Source organism: Rhinatrema bivittatum, chromosome 8 (assembly GCF_901001135.1).
Source record: "Rhinatrema bivittatum chromosome 8, aRhiBiv1.1, whole genome shotgun sequence".
NCBI classification, from domain to species: domain Eukaryota; kingdom Metazoa; phylum Chordata; class Amphibia; order Gymnophiona; family Rhinatrematidae; genus Rhinatrema; species Rhinatrema bivittatum.
Genome location: NC_042622.1, coordinates 160,918,143 through 160,930,436, shown reverse-complemented (window position 1 = coordinate 160,930,436; position 12,294 = coordinate 160,918,143). Strand labels below are relative to the sequence as shown.

The window sequence follows — 12,294 nt, the reverse complement described above, 5'->3', positions numbered from 1 at the left end:
CTCGCGCAGTGACGGGGAAGGGACACGCTTGTGCTCGCGCGCCTCCTGGTGCTTGCAAGTTTTTAGCGCCTGGAGGACTAAAAAAAAAAGTAATTGGGAGAGGCACGTGTGATTGGTTCTTGGGCAGCCAATCAGGTAGACCGAGCAGCCCGCTACTGATCGGATCCTGAAGAACCCGGAAGTGAGCTGCAACCACAGGAACGGAGGGTCTGGTCGAGGATCGCGGAGAGCAGGTTAGAGAGAGAGAAGGACTCACGCTGGGTGGAGAGAGGTAGTAGGCGGCGGCTGAGTTCCTTTGGAGGCCGAGTCGGGGGTCGAGGTGGGAGGGTTTAGGCGGCGGCATGGTGTTTCCGAGGAGGGGGGCTTAGCGGCAGCATGGTGTCTCCGGGGAGGGGTGGATAGGCGGCGGCATGGTAGGGGTGGAAGATAGGTAATGTTGGTTACTTTACTAGAGCTCAGTTACTTTACTAGAGCTCAGATGGGCGTAACCCACTCTTGTGTATTTCTATCACAGAATCATGCAGCATTTGATTTCTTTATTCTTATTAATTTCTTTGGATTTAATACTGGACTTTTTGAAGTTCACAAAAGGCAGGATACAGCATATTAGAATGGTAGCGTACAATTGGAGATCAATGGCAGCTTAACAATTTCAATTGTATCCTGCTCAGGAACTGCTGTAATAAATAAGCTGAGCGTTAAAACTGTGTGCTGAAATTTTTAAAACTCCCAATGCAGTAAACTAATGGTATTTTAGGTGTTAGGAGATAATAATAATAATAATAATAAAAGTGCCCAAACCTAAAAATGTGCATGAAGAAAATGGTGCACATAAAAACATGATTTATGTGCAGAAAACATGGCTTATACGCACAAATCATTTTCTTAGCATAAACATTGACATGCACATGGAAAACGATTTCAGTGCAGAAAGCAATTTTTGTGCACATAAAATGCCATCTTCATGTACTTGCACTGGAACCCGAGCTTCCCCCCATAGATAACATTAGCTCTGTAAACTTTACCTCAGTCTAGGAATTAATGGGCTGATAGAGAAAGAAGCGTGGGAGAGCCGGCGAGCACCCGCTCTTCCGACGCGCGCACAGGCCAGAGTCCTGGGCGCGCGATTCAGTATCGGCCCGCATGCAAATGAGGGCCCGCGGTAAAAGGAGGCGCTAGGGACACTAGCACGTCCCTAGCGCCTCCTTTTTGACAGAAGCGGCAGCTGTCAGTGGGTTTGACAGCCGGCGCTCAACTTTACCGGCATTGGTTCTCGAACCCACTGACAGCCACGGGTTCAGAAAACGGATGCCAGCAAAATTTGGCGTCCGTCTTCCAACCCATGGGCTGCGGGCAGATTTTTAATTTTTTTTTAAATTTTTGGGGCCTTCGACTTAATATCGCTATGATATTAAGTTGGAAGGTGTACGGAAAAGCAGTTTTTTTCTGCTTTTCTGTACACTTTCCTGGTGCCTGCCGAAATTAAAATGTACGGCTTCGCTGCATATTTTGCTTTCTGTATCGCGCTGGAATGACTAATAGGCCCATCAACATGCATTTGCATGTTGCGGGTGCCATTAGTTTCGGGGGGGTTGGCCGCGTGTTTTCGACGTGCTATTTTTACCCCTTATACAGTAAGGGGTAATAGTGCATCAAATGTGGGCTAACAGTGTGCTCCGCTGGAGCGCACTTTACTGTATTGACCCGTAACTTTGTGATGCCAAGAAAACATAGGTGAGTCAGCAAACCTCGGTATTGGGGAGATAATAGCTAATTCAGGTTCAAACTTAAGGACTGATACAGTAAAGTATGCTCAGCTGAGCACACTTTTACCCACGGTTGGACATGCGTCCACTACCCCTTATACAATAAGAGATGTAACGCGCCTAAACCCCCCCCCCCCCCCCTCCCCGAAACTAATAGCACTCATTACATACAAATACATATTGTTAAGGCTATTAGTTATTCGCCCGGGATACAGAAAAAAAAATGTTCTCCTGATCTGCACATTTTACGCTAAGAAATTAGTGCCTGCCCAGAGCTGGCATTAATTTCTGAGCAGTCCAAAAAAGTGTACAGAAAAGCAGAATTTTATGACTGTCAATTTTCCTAACTCGTGGCTGTGCACAGGTTAGGAGAATGGACACTTGTAAAATTGAGTGTCCGTTTTCCAATCCCGCTGACAGCCACTTCTCCTGGGCTTCTGCTGCTAAGGAGGCACTAGGGGCGTGCTGTTGTCCCTGGCGCCTCCTTTTTAGTGTGATCCCTCATTTAAATATAGTATTGCGCGCGCCCAGGAGAGGTGGCTGGGCATGCGTTAGGAAAGCGGGTGCTTTCCACTGAGCGCCCGTTTCCCCACACATTTTATTGTATCAGCCTGTTAACGTTGTAAGCTCTCTGGGGATAGGGAAATACCTACAGTACCTGAATGCAATGTACTTTAAAGAGTCAAAAGGCAGAATATAAATAAAAATAAAAAAATCCATCATTGGTATGGGATTTGCATGAGAAAGCACTAACCTGTTGTGTCCTGCTCAAAATTTCTTGCTTTATTGGCAGTAAAGTTTGCACGCAAAATGTATACGCAGCTTGCAGGTTAAATTGTATGCTCTGCTGAGCACCCCTAATTATATTAGTCCCTCAGTGTGATGAGGATACCTTGCTTCATGGCGTGTTCCATGAAGCATGCTGTGGTGACATTGCTGGCAGTCAGATTTATTTATTGATTTTTTAAAAATTGTTTAAATACCACTTTTTCAATAAAATATTGGTCAAAATGGTTTACATTAAGTACAAAAAAGAATTGCAAAGGCAGATGATATCCCATCAAAAATATGAAATATGTTTAAATATTGGTAGATGCCGCATCATATAGCCAGGCGACGTGCTCTTTGCACTGAAGAACCGTCCGGTCTCCTAATCATTTGCGGCATATACAGCTGTAACAACGGTATAGAAGAGTTTTTAAATAAATAAATAAAATTAAATGATGATTTTTAGAACAAAGCATCAGCCTTGAAAGCTCTTCTGTCAAACCAGGATCTAATAATTAAACCCCCAGACAAAGGTGGCAAGATAGTTTTGTTAGACCGGATACAGTACAACACTGAAATACAGCGGTTATTACTTGATCAAAAGTTCTATTGTCCTTTAACCACAGATCCTATAGATCAATTGTCAAAAGATATTGAAATAATAGTTACAGATGGCATGAAATCTGGGCTCCTTACACCTCATGAGGCGGCCTTTTTGTTAAAGAAGACACCTGTTGTTCCAGTATTCTATATCCTCCCTAAGATACATTAAGCACATTACACATCCCCCGGGCAGACCGATTGTTTCCAGCAGAGGCTCTCTTTTGGAACCCCTGTACAAGTTTATTGACCATTTTTTGGCTCCTTATGTTCCTGTTCAAAGATCTTCCATCAGGGATTCTCAAGCCATGATACAATTTCTAGAAGGATATACTGAAGATATTTCCCAGCTGATGATGGTTACACTTGATATAGAAGCCCTCTACACCAGCATTCCGCAGAATGAAGCGTTAGACATAGTATATGGTTTCTTTGAAACTCGACCACGTCCTCACAGGATTCCATCCTCCTTTCTTCAATCACTACTACAGATTGCTCTTACAAAATATTTTTTTACTGTTGAGGGAGTATTCTACCAACAAATTTGTGGAACAGCGATGGGGGCAACCATGGTTCCCGATCTTGCAAATTTATATATGGCAACTTTTGAGGAACAATGGATATATACAGCCAATCCTTTTTCATCATCCATTGCAATATGGAAATGCTACATAGATGACATTTTTATTCTATGGTCCTTTCACAGTTGAAAATTTTCAATCTTTTTTGATTTGGTTGAACGGATGTAATTCCCATTTACACTTCACTGCCAACATTCAAACAACTAGTATTCATTTTTTGGACATTACTATCATTAAAACTTCAGAAAAGTTTATCACCACTTTATATCGGAAAACTGTCTCTAGTAACACTTTTTTACACTTCTCCAGTGCACACCCTCGCTCCTTAAAAGAAAACCTCCCTGCGAGTCAGTTTTTTCGGATTCGATGCCTCTGTACTACATTGTCTGATTACCAAACTCAAGCATGTTCTCTAAGTGCCAGATTTCAAGCTAGAGGCTATCCTTTACTTTGTATTAAACGTGCATATACTAGAGCTAAGTTTCTGCACAGAGAATGGCTTTTTTTTTTACCATGTTCAGTTGATTCTACAGACATCCTTACCTGTGTTTTACCTTTTTCTTCGATGATTCACATAATGAAAAACATCGTTTGGAAGAATTGGCACATTTTTACAATTGCATCAAGAGTTTCAAAATATACCAAGGTTCACTTACACCCAAGGTACTAATTTACAAGACCAGTTGGTCCATTCGGATTCGTCTATCCGATGAGTCTCTCCTTCTGTCGGCTCACATACATCATGTGGTTCTTGTTCAGTATGTGGCATAATGATCCAGACTTCGGCTATATTTTTCTCCAGACTCAATTTTACCCTTGTTCTAAAACATAAAACTGACTGTTCCTCCACAGGTATTATTTACCTTTTACAATGTTCATGTAACCTTTGGTACGTTGGGAAGACCCAACGATCTCTGAGGACATGTCTCATTGAACATCGCTCATATTTAAACAAAAGCCGTTTGACAGCTCCTCTGGCTGCTCATTGCTTGGAATTCGCACATTCTTTTGATACCTTAAAAGCTTGCGATTTAGAACAACTTCACCCTAAATGGCGAGGTGGTGATATCAATGCATTGCTTCTGCAAGCTGAACAGCATTGGATCTATCAGTTAAATACACTACACCCTGCTGGACTCAATACATCGTTAGATTTTCATGTTTTTTTTTTAATCTGCCGCTTTTGTTTACTGCTACCTAGGCAACAAGACCTTGACACTTCATGACATCATCCCGTGGTTCAGACGCGGGCTATTTAAATTTTTGAACTGGTTCGATGCGGTCTCTGTCCCGCCTTTGGATATCTTCTGTGAGACGCAGCATCCATATATAAGAGGTTGCCTTCCCATCGAAAAAGCTAAGTTGCAATTACTTTATAAATATATTCAATATCTGATTTCATGGTTTGTTCAATGTTATAGATAATTCAGAAACTAGTGAAAAATCTTTACCTACTCCTGAGGAAGCTACACCCCGTAGCGAAACACAGGTCGCTGTCTGGTTTTGAATGTTGATCTTCTTTGGGTTCAACTACTCTAAGTCAAGACATTGTTAAAAAATCTTTGTTCTAAAAATCATCATCATCAAGCGTTACAGCTGTATATGCCGCAAATGATTAGTAGACCGGACGGTTCTTCAGTACAAAGAACATGTCGCCTGGCTTTCTGATGCGGCATATACCAATATTTAAACATATTTCATACTAGCCGTTAAGCCCATAACAACAGGCTATATTTAAAAAAAATTTTCCGGTCCATTTCCTTCCCTCTCCCTCCCCCTCTATTCTCCCTCCCTCTCACCTCCCCCCTCTAGTCTCCCTCCCCCCTCCCCTCACCTCACTCTCTCCCCCATCCCCCTCCACACTCTCCCCCTCCCCTCACCCTCTCTTACCTCCCCCACCTCACTTTCTCCTCCCTCCCCCCCTCACCTCACTCTCTCCTCCCTCCTCTCAGTCACTCCCCCTCTCTCAATCCCCTCCCCTTTCAGCTCATCCCCCTCTCTCAATCCCCTCCCCTTTCAGCTCATCCCTTTCAGCTCATCCACAAGGGAGGGACACCCCTCCCCGGAAGATCTCCGGGGAGGGGTGTCCCTCCCTTGCGTGCGCCGCCGCCGCTCCTGCTCCTAGCTGCCGCCGCCACTCCTGCTCCTTCCAGCGCCATTTTTTTTTTTTTCGGGCACGCTCCGCTCTGACCGACGTGCTCACCCGTGCATGCGCGGTAGAGCTGCTCTCTACTGCGCATTTGCGGGCCGTCGGTCAGAGCCCATTTATAAGGTAGATTTTTGATGGGATATCATTCACCTTTGCAATTCTGTAGTAGCGGTTCCTTTTTTGTTTTCATTGTTGAAATACAGGATCGCAAGAGTGCTCTTTGTTGTTTGTGTTTACATTAAGTACATACTTTATTGACCTCATGAATAGCTGCCCATTTTAACAGGTACTGTGTTCTTTGGGGGAGTGCTTGAACCATGGTTCAATAAACACTCGCATACTGTTTCTTGAACATATTAAGCTGCCATACTGTGTCAGTTCAAAGATCAATCTGGCCCAGCATCATGGATCCTGCAGCAGCGAGCAGTTGGTGCTCAGAGGAAATATGTAGGAAATGGAGCGAATGCAGTTATGCCTGTCTTTTTATTTAGGGTTGCATTGAACTCGGGGTCACTTCTCTGACATTTTATATTTGTGTAATCCCTTTTTGAACACCATTGTACTCCTTTTCTCCTCACTATTTTGTGTTAATAAGTTCCCTGGTTTAATTATAGATTAGGAGGGTAACTTGCAAAGCCATTTCTGCTGCTTTAGCAGCGCTTTATCCAAGGAAATGGGCTTCTACAAAATGTCCTCTTAGCTGATGTTCAGATAAAAACCGCACCTAGGGCCTGTGTGAAGAGGCGTTCTGGAGCATGGGGTCAGGTCTGGTGTGGAATTATGCATATCTGGCAGATCCCAGTGGGGAGATCCAATCCCTGTTATGCCCAGAAGTCAGAGATGGCGATTCCCTTCATCTGCCTGGCTGATAATTGTTAATGGACATGTCCTCTGGGAACTTGTCTAAACCTTTTTTTTTTTTTTTAAACCTTGCTATACTATTAACATCTATCTCATCCTCTGTTGTTAAATTCTATAGCTTAATTGAGCATTGAATTTGTTGCCAGGGGATGTTATTTTCATGCCTGCCTTTAAAGGGTGTGATTTTGGGAGTGCATTCACCTTGGGAAGTGAGTCACCAACCGTTGTTATCCTTTCTAAATTTCTATTCCCTCTTACAGGGCAAGCATCATAAAAACATCTTGTGGCTGACATGATGGATATAAACTTTCTGCACAGACAGGCCTAGACACTATAAACTTCATGAAGTGTATAAGAGGGACTGCACATTTGTATCATTTCCCTGTGAATTAAGGCTTTGCTGATAGACCTGGGGGCTGGTCACAAGGCTTGGGTGCCTGCCTTTATGGCTGACCGCTTTAAATCTGGGTGCCTGCTTGCTGTGCATTGAGATGTTTTTCTTCTCAGCCTATTTTATAACCTGTTTTCTTGCACCCATATCTTACTCTGCTTTAGTCTCTCTTCTTGCACTTTGTTGCATGCTGTACTTCCCTGTATCTACCTTTTTCATGGATGCTGTTACCATGTTGTACACTCTGGTAGTCTTGGGGGCACTTGGTTTGGACATCCTTTGGCTTTGTTCAGTCTTTTTCTGCTGGAGTGCCACATTAAAGTGGAAAAGATGATTAAACCTCTCCTTCATTCCATTTTGCTTACTCAGAGGAGGGTGTATACTGTCAGGCTGCAAGAAAGGGAGAGTTTCCCTTACACACCCCAGCATTGTGGGCAGAGGTCATCTAGACAGCTCATTTGGTGTAAGACCAACAAATACAAAGTAGGTTGAATATCCTCCTAGTGTCCTGTTTTCTCAAAATACATTTCTACTCTTATTTGTTTATATATTTAATCGGTGGTCTCTGCTGGGGTTTTTTTTTTTTTTGTTTATATCAATAGAAACATTTTAATTGCAATGGAATTTTGCATTAATGATTAATTTTAACCTTTCTAGGCGTTCTGTGCTGCTTGTGGAGGAGCTTCTGCGAGAATAGCAGTTTTAGTAGAGATGAGCCAGAGACAGATTGGTTTATATCAAACTGTTTCTTTTGCTTCCATCCCCACTACCCTTCTCTAGTCCTCTCTGGGATTCGGTGCAGGGTATGATGCATAATATAGAGATCAGGTTGTGTATCAGCTTTGGGGAGATACTGGTCCTTTTTCCAGATGTCGTGGGCACAGGGGAGAAGGGAGTATGTACCGTATTTAAACATTTTTATATTCTGCCCAATCTAGTTGGATCACATTAATAAAACAATATTTTCAGACATTTGATATTCTGCCGTTTTCCACAAATGACATCAAAGCGGATTACAATCAAATCAGAATAAAGTAACAAGCAGTAGCAGTTGAAGGTCATATGCAGTCATCACCGAATCAGTGTCCAGGCATTGTATGTATTTCTTCTTCACTAAACAATTTAGGGAAAGGGCTGGTTGAGCAGCCATGACTTTGCCGTTTTCTGGAGTGTGAGGTAGAATGGTTCAAGGCGAAGGGGTAGTCGTATCTTGTCCAGATTTTGGGTGCATAGCAGCTGGAAACCTGAAATCTTATGCAAGCCGGTTTTGTGGATGTCAATGGAGAGGGAGAAGGGCCTTTTGGGAGGATCAGAGTTCACTGGCAAGGTGTATAAGGAGAAAGGGAGAGAGATTCTAGGGCCTGTTATTCACACATTTAAAGACAGAAGCAAAGGGTTTAGAATCTTATATTGGTTTCAACTGGGAGACAATGCATTTCATGTAAAAAAATGAGCCTTGTGTGGTCCATTGCTTTGGCCCCTACCAGAATTCTGGCCACAGTAAACTGCAGTAGAGAGTTAAAACAGTTCGGCTGGTGATTAGTGCATGAATTATGGTAACGATTTTTGATCAAGGTAGTGCATAATTGATTAATTTAGTATAGATGCAGTAATATAAGTTCTTACCACCTTTGAGATGTGGGATTTCATTGTGAGATCTTGATTGAGCTTAACACTGAGGCTTCCTACTGATTTTTTGGGATGAAGTCAAGGGGGTGGGAGTGGGGTTCCTGACAGAGAAGATAAAGATGGTAGAGGATGACCTCTGTGGCTTTAGCTAGAGGAATTCCGATTTGGTGGTGTTTAATTTGAGTTTGTGGTTTCTGAGCCTCTGCAGTACAATAGTAATTAAAGTTAGCAATGGAAGAGGCGTGGTTGAATCTTATTTTGACACAGAATTGGAGTACAGTAGCAGCCTAGAGGTTGGAGAAGCAGGCTGTGAACCAGTGGAGTGATGGTTCAAATCCTGCTGACGCTCTTTGTGACCTTGGGGCAAGCCACTTCATCCTGCATTGCCTCAGGTACTAACTTCGGGAGAAAAGTAAATCAGGTCCTTTCTATATCTAAGCAAAAAATGCTTAGTAAATAAGGCCCTTAGATTGTGACCTATTTGGGGTTAGGGAAAAAACTCCAGAACCTGAATGTAATCTGCCTTTGAAGTGTCATGAAAGGCAGAATATAAATAATAAAAACAAATGGATGGCATTCAGTGTTGAGGGACTGAATAAAGTTGCAGACTGCATGAATGTTATTATTGAAGAAGATCAGGGCATGAATAGCCTTGTGACATTCCACAAGCAAGACTGATTATGTTCTGTTGGATATAAAAGATTCAAACCATTTAAAGGCAGCGCTTTCAATGCAGTGTTTCCTAAATACTGAATCAGGAGTTTGTGATCAACAGTGTCAAAGGCAGCAGAAAGATCTAATGGGATTAGTATGGAGTCACCTTCTTGGTCTGCATTTAGATGAGCATTGCTGGTAATGGCCAATAGAATGGATTTAATTCCGTGGCCTTTCCTGAAGCCGGATTGGAGGGGGAACAAGATATTGCCTTCCTCAATGAAGTTGAAGAGTTGGAAGTAAATTTTTTTCTACTAATTTGGATAGAAAGGGAAGGCTGAAGACTGGATGATAGTAATCAGTTATTTCCTAGCGTGTAGCCAGATGGACTCAGGACCAATGGGTTATGCTCCCCTGCCAGCAGATGGAGACAGTCAGGTTTCAAAGCTGACGTCACCCTACATACACCCCTGCAGTGACCTCAGCCCTTCAGTATTTCTCTGTCTCCAGCAGATGGTGAATGTACCTTTCCCTATGGGGATTGCTGTACTTTTTGGAAGGAAAAATTCTGCATTCAACTGGAGAAAAAATTGAGCCCTGCTCTCTTGTGGTGATATCAAAAGGTCCGTCCCCCAGTTGAGAATTCCTGAGGCGATTTCAGAGATCCCTGCGAGGTATGCCTTGGTCTGGTAGCTGGTTCCAGGCAAGGATTTGCTGCTTAAGCAGCTGAAAGGCAGTGGGTGCAGGAAGCCAAATGCGGCGGTGATGGCCAAAGCTCTTCCCCCTGTAGCTGGAGAATGTCTCTGTACTCAGCCGGTAATAGCTGAGCCCAGGTAAGTTTAAAAAAAAAAAATAGAAGATTTACCTCTCGATTCAGAGACATTTAGAGGGGTTTCGTTAAGACTTCCTCCAGTCTCCTAGCTTGGCGTGCTATACTGACGTTGTTCCTGATCCTGTTGAAATAAGGGGAAGTGGGCTTCTGAGCGGGTCGAGCAGCCCCCTGGTGGGCTAGGCCCTGCTTTAGGCTTGTTTGGCACACCGCATGTTAGACCATGGCATCGCCATCTTGTGCACGTCTTTGTGCGTGCCATATTGTCCTCCATAGAATGTCGGTACCTGCAGTGCGCCTGCTCTGCGCACACGATGTGTGCATAATGTCGCACAAGTGAACATACATGCACAACCTATTAAGCACAGAATACAGGTAAAGCTGGGCGCACAGGCTGTGCGTGTGCTTCCCTGCGTCCCGCCTAGGCACCTGAAATCTGTGCGCATAAAAGTTTAAGTGCGAGCCGACAGAACGCACATTTATTGCTGCCAATGGCTGCGGCAGCCAAGAAACATAAGTGCCTTTCCCTGTACGTACCCGGATCAGTCCAGACTCCTGGGTTTTGCCTCCCCTCCAGCAGATGGAGACAGAGAAGTTTTAACAGACTCCGTCCTATATCCCTGAGGTGCCACCTAGCGTCAGTATTTCTCTGTCTCCAGCAAATGGTGGAGGTGCAACCCTTTAGTCTGGTAGTTAGAGCTAGGAGTTAGATTTGGACTTTGATTTCTGGATTTTCCCAAACAGTTTAAAAAAAATAAAATTCAATAGATCAGATACCTTTTCAGCCTCCCAGCGGGTTGCCAGGTCCTGGTGGGGCCATCCCTCCTGATAGTAGATGCTCCAGAGCAGAGGGTTGAGAATCCTGTGACTGCCCACAACTTAGGGTGATACTGGGGAGCCCGGGTTACTCACCCTCAGGAGGACCTTCCATAAAGTAAAAAAAAAAAAAAAATCAGGTATTGTTTCTTTAAATTTTCCCTGCTCGACCAGCCTAGCTTTCTCTTCGGGGTTACTTTCCTTTTGCTGATGAATTGCCGACCACGGACAGCTCCCGATCGCTTTTATTTTTCCTCTTGCCGCTTTCCTCCGCAGCCCGTTCTAAATTTTGGACGCTGATCATGCCGCGTGGTGCGGCCTGTTCCGCGTGTGGCTGTCCAGAGCCAGTGGTTGTCGGGGGGGAAAAGGGTCCTCGGGGGCAGCGGCACTGGAAAAATCACACGGCAGCTGGTCAAAATCGCGCCGGGTGTCTGGGAGGCCCGTTTTGCCGCTCCAGCCCTCTGCTACGTTCCTTCTCAGCGTGGGAATGGGGACATCTTGTGGACATTTAGGGGACAGCTGCAGGAGGGGGAGGGATCTCCCCACTGCCTTTGTCACTGCGGCCTAGTGCCCCTGGAGGGGCCGATTTTGAGGGGGATGATCATTCCTCAGAGGTTGGCCCCGGAGAGGACTCGGATGGGTCTTCCTCTTCGTTCACCTCAGAGTTTGAATTATTACTACACAAGGCCTTTAAGGCCCGCAAGGCTGCGAAGAGTCAGGGTAAAAAGGTACCTCGTGAGACACCAGCATCATCGGGGGCTGGAAAAGGGTCCTCCGTGGCCCGAAAGTATGCCAAGTTGCCGAACGAGGTAGGAGTCCCCAAGGACAAACACCTTCTTTGGTCATTTTCCTGTCTGGTGGACAGCTCATCCTCGGGCCATTTAGATGAGGGAAGGTCTCCTCCGCAGGCTCCTGATCAGGGGCCGGATGCGGATCCAGATAATCAGCTCTAGCCTGCCAAGTAAGTGGGCACACCTCCGGTGGAAGGTGATGACACCAAGGTGGTCCGTTTAATCAGGAAGGTCGAATTAGGGCCACTTATCCCGGCTATCCTGGAGGAGCTAGGGATTGAGGTCCCTCAGGAGGATTCATGCTTTGGCGCTATGGATCCGGTTATGGTGGGGCTCAGAGGTCCGGCTTGGTCATTTCCATTTCATATGTCAGTTACTGACCTTTTGTTTAGGGAGTGGGACACTCCCGACCTGGGTTTGAAGGTAAGTCGAGCTATGGACAAATTGTACCCACTTCCA

General features: G+C 44.6%; 1 protein-coding gene across 2 annotated transcripts in view; it reads left to right on the top strand.

Annotated features, from left to right (window-relative positions):
- MYO1C (myosin IC) overlaps nucleotides 1-12,294 on the top strand; it is a 256,955-nt gene that overhangs the window by 10,888 nt on the left and 233,773 nt on the right. The window contains exon 1 of one of the 2 annotated variants that reach the window (XM_029614576.1): nucleotides 107-233. The exons of the other annotated variant lie outside the window; for it this stretch is intronic. The gene's annotated coding sequence lies outside the window, so the exon portion shown is untranslated. Of the gene's footprint in view, nucleotides 1-106; nucleotides 234-12,294 lie in introns of those variants that run through there. 2 annotated transcript variants of the gene reach the window in all.